We start from the raw sequence: 4,912 nt of genomic DNA on the forward strand, positions 1-4,912 counted from the left end.
CAGCCCAAGAGATACTAGTGCTGGTTAGATGAGAGGATAACCTACTTAATGTAGCCCTCAAAGCCACCAGTCCAATGAGGTGCTGTGAAAGATAATTTACAGTTTATATAGAGGAAGATCGCTTTGGTTGTTCTAATTTTTTTTAAGAGGTTGCTTCATAATCAAAAAATGCTGATCACACCATCAACTGACATTATTTAAAAGCTCAGCCTTACTGGTAAGGCTGGGTTCTTATTTCCAAAAATCTTGAGAACTTCAGTTGCCTATCACAGCAGCTTGCATTATTTTAAAAGGCATGCCAATAAAAAAATTTAAAAAATAAAAAAAAAAAAGATTCTTTCCAGGGGGCTGTGTCATAATTTTTTAAACCCCATGTGAAAAATCTCCTTTTCTAACCAGAATCCCAGAAAAATTTAACAAGGGGGTGGAAATGGGCAGCCCCAGGAAATCTGCTTATGATTCAAATGGGTTTTATGTTTATCCCTTGCCACATCCTTCACCCAGCTTCCTCCAGAGGCCATTATTCCACAGCTAGCAGCAAAAACGTTTCCAATGCAGAAACGGTAACTCTCCTTAACAAATTCAAGATTGTTTGGAACTGGACCTGGGACTAAGGTCCACAATGTAGTAAGTTCTCTGTCATCTCTGTCCAAATTTACCACTCAGACTTTCCTTATAACTCTCAACTTCCAGGAGAGTGCAAATTCCTTGAAGAGACCATATATTTTCACCTTTGAATCCAGCATCTACCATGGCATCTCATCTAAAGAAGAAGTGCATCCATTATTAATTGAGTAAATACTTTTGTCACATCATGAGATGCTGCCATACTGCTTTATTTTTTAAATTTCTTCCATTCATACATTTTTATTAAAGAGCTAGCTATACAAAAACCAGTGTTAGGTACAAGGGAGCCACCAAGGTGGATTCTCCATAAACTCCTATCCTCAGTTCTGTCCCAGTTCTTCCTAGGCGGTAAGTATGGCTAGTTCTAGGTAGCAGCCCCAACATCAGAAGTGGGCAGCGCAGAGTCATATTCCGAGAAGCAGAGATAGGTTACCAAAGCCTAGAATGAATAGAGTTCATGTGGTACCAGGAATAAGTCAACACTAGAAATCTGGTTGTGAGTTAAGAGACTCATCAAAACTAGTCAGTCAATAACAAGCATCAGAACCTAAGAGTAAGTTCCAAATGAAAGCAAGCAGGGCTGTCAAAAAAACAAAAGCAAGAAGAAAAAGGGAAAATAAGAAAAATGCTTGGACTGATTTCTGCTGTTTCAAAACGTGAGTGGATCTCTTGGAAGAATCCAAGCCTCATTTCCCCAGAAGCAAGATCACTGGTAAAGACATACGCTATCAACTGAGATGAGAACTATTCACAAAAAACTACAGCAGAAGTCGGCTGACTGGGAGTGCCAAGTGAAGTTCACTGAAATTTTATGAAATTCAGAAAAAGAAGTCTTTTCAGTTGGAAGTGGCTGAAACGGTGTTTGAATTAGGACATGAAATATACAAAGGGATTTATTTATTTATTTACTTGAGCAGAGAAAGGTCTAGTATTCTAAGTTCCTTTGTAAAGAAACAGTGTGAACATGGAGGGATCAAAAGCTCAAATGCCCTTACAGGGCGAGGATTAATACAAACACACTGGGTGGGTAGATACCGGACAATTGTGGCTAATATGCTTCTATTGTCACCAGTCTTAAAGTCTGCCTAATCACATAACCTGCTAACACACTGTGTGGGTGCAATACAAGAGTGACACAAAATACCTCCCAGAGCCAGGTACTGCCTTGAGCAGCCAATTTCAGATCCCTGGTGTGTACCAACAAAACCTGTGGCTAATATCAATAACTCAAGTGGCTAATACTGATACATTAAGTTGATGTGGGTTCTGGCTATTTTTTAACTTCTGGTAGTTGAATTTCCATAAATACCTTACATCTCTCAAATCATCATCACATGAGGAAAAATCCACATGTATTTCTAGAATGCCTCTGCTTTGGTTTACAGCCAGTTCAAGAAAACTGTGGCCATTTCTTTATGAATCACTGTATCACCCACTGGATCACAGTCATCCTCCATCTTAGTCAGCAAACCTGCCTCATTAGGGTCCTTTGATTAGCAGGAAAATCTGACCTTAAAGGGTAAATTGTGCCCGCTAAAAAGGATGTTCAAAACATGGATCCTGAACACAGTTCCAAAGAAGAGTCCCTAAAGTGTCCGAAATAACAGAAGAGCTGTTAGAATAAACGCATAATATTCTAGGAGCACCAGTTGAAAAGATAATTCTCTGCTTCACTGAATGTATATTTATTATATCTCTTTCATGAGTATCTTTTTTTTTTTTTTGAGATGGAGTCTCACTCTGTCACCAGGCTGGGTGCAGTGGCACCATCTCGGCTCACTGCAATCTCTGCCTCCCAGGTTCAAGTGATTCCCCTGCCTCAGCCTCCAGAGTAGCTGGGACTACAGGTATGCGCTCCTATACCCGGCTAATTGTTTGCATTTTAATAGAGACGGGGTTTCACTATGTTAGCCAGGATAGTCTTGATCACCTGACCTCGTGATCCACCTGCCTTGGCCTCCCAAAGTGCTGGGATTACAGGCGTGAGCCACTGGGCCCAGCCACTTTCATAAGTATCTTACACAGGAAGTATAAAAGTTGCTATTACTTACAAAGAGATTGGGTTTTGAAGCTGATTCACTCTGATTCTGTATGGCCTTGGGGAAGTTATTAGTCCTCTCTAGGCTTCTGTTTTCATCATGATTAAAATGCAGCAATAATCTTACCTAACTACAGAGGGTTACCGTGAGCAAAAATACAGTAATCTAAAGAGAATGTCTAGCACAATGACAGCTGTAGAGGCACTCTGGAAGTGGTGGCTACTGATTTATTATTTATGAAATAATAAATAATAAATGAATGTGTAATACTCTGAATAATGTTAAAGTTTATCATGAGCCTTCAGGAGCTTTCAGAAATGGTTAAAGAAAGTGAGAAAAGTGAAGGAAATGCAACAATTTTATAATATGTCCAAAAAACACATAGGCATGAGGAATTTAATTAATCCCACACACATCCAGATGGTGAACTTGGACCATTAAGTGGATATTTTAGGGAGGCCACTCTTGTGTAATGTACCAGAGAATATTCAAACAATTGATCTGCCCATAATTGACTGCCCCAATTTCCAAATGTCAGCATGGCGGCCATTTTCCTTAAAGTTTAAGTCCTCTCCCACCCTAAAGACTGCTAGCTGCCCTCTCTGATGGCCCAGCATAGCCCACGAGCAAACTCAGCTCATCAACTCCTTTGCAGAATCTTAGCTCACTTCAAGTCTTCAGTGACACCACTTTTTATCTGCTTTCCTCCTATGGGGAAAAAACAACAACTAATTGTTGTTAGTAACCTATTTGGTTGACACTGAAACACACATTTTTTTTTTTTACATTTTAATGTCTCTTAAATGATAGTGTGCATTGTAATCCACAGTTATCCCTGCCTGTGCAGTCCTGAACTTGGTCACAACCACTAATGATGACATCACCTCCCTTGAACTGTGTGCATGGTTGTTACTACAGGTGTTTAGTTGCTACTTAAAAGGTCTTCAGAAAGATTATGATTCTGCATTAAAACAAATGTTAATATGTTCATAGAGAGACACAGAACAGCAAGGGGGCACAACTTTGATATCAGAAAAGTAAATATTTATTTTTGGAGAAAGGACCAAAATTACTTATTTACTTGAAAAGCAAAAATCAAGTGCCAAATCTTAAGAAAGAATTCCGTCATAGTTTAATCAGTAGCACTTTTTCCTTTATTAGCGGTAAACAAAGTAGTGGTGCAATTTCCAGCGTACAACATCTTACATTGGTTGAAATATGTTATTTAATGATCTCCGTGATTGGCATAATTTCTTAGGATCCTAAATCCTAAAATCAATGCAGCTGTGCATAAGAAGTACGTGGATCTATTTTTATATAATCATACTATAAAAACTGAAATTCAATATATTTTTTCCAGAATAGAGCCAGAGGATGTAGATAAGAAACAGTGATAGACAGATTAATATGTTTGATGCAATGATGCTGTGGTTTTTGTCTCTCCAAAAAAGATAGGCCCTACTACATTGGAAAATGGTAAGCCTCGTAACCAATGGGATGGTAAACCTGTCTACCATCATGATGAAAAGAGGTTAGAGAAGGAATGAGGAGTGTTGTAAATGGACTGGAGAGGAAGGAAAGGAGACGTGGAAGCTGGATAAGCGGAAGGGTATGCAGGGGAGAAGCACATGAACATTCCCTGAGAGCCTCTGCCTGTGTGTCCTGGCCCTCAGTTAGCTGACTTGTACTCCACAGGTTTGCACATGTCATCATTAACATAGCCATTCATCAAATACTTATCCGAGTATTCATTATGAGTATATGAGTATTTGTTACCTTCCAGGCTGTACTAGGGCCACAGATGCACTAATAAACAAAATGCACAAAATTCTTAATTTCATAAAATGTTCTAGTAGAGTGGGGGAACAGGCAGACAATAAATAAACATAGTGGATATAAGTGATATGCCTTAAGTACATTATAGACAGTTGGAAAATAATAGATGTTTTGAAAAAATAGACTAGAGTAAGAGAGGTGGAGGTGCTGAGATAGGAGATGATTGTAAATAGATGGTCATACAAGGCCTCAATGCAAAGGGAACATTTAAGTAACATCATGAATGGAGTAAGGAAGCAAGCAATGGAGTTACCTGCTTCAGCCAAAAGCAATTGTCACTGCAATAGGCTAAGGCAAACAGCATGCTTAGCAGGTTCGCTGCAGCTAGAAAGGTTGTGTGGGTTGTTCTAGAGCAAGGGAAGAGGATGAGGAGGATATCAGGCCAGGAAAGAAACGGATGGAGATCATGC

The sequence above is a fragment of the Theropithecus gelada genome, chromosome 11, assembly GCF_003255815.1.
Source record: "Theropithecus gelada isolate Dixy chromosome 11, Tgel_1.0, whole genome shotgun sequence".
Lineage (NCBI taxonomy): Eukaryota > Metazoa > Chordata > Mammalia > Primates > Cercopithecidae > Theropithecus > Theropithecus gelada.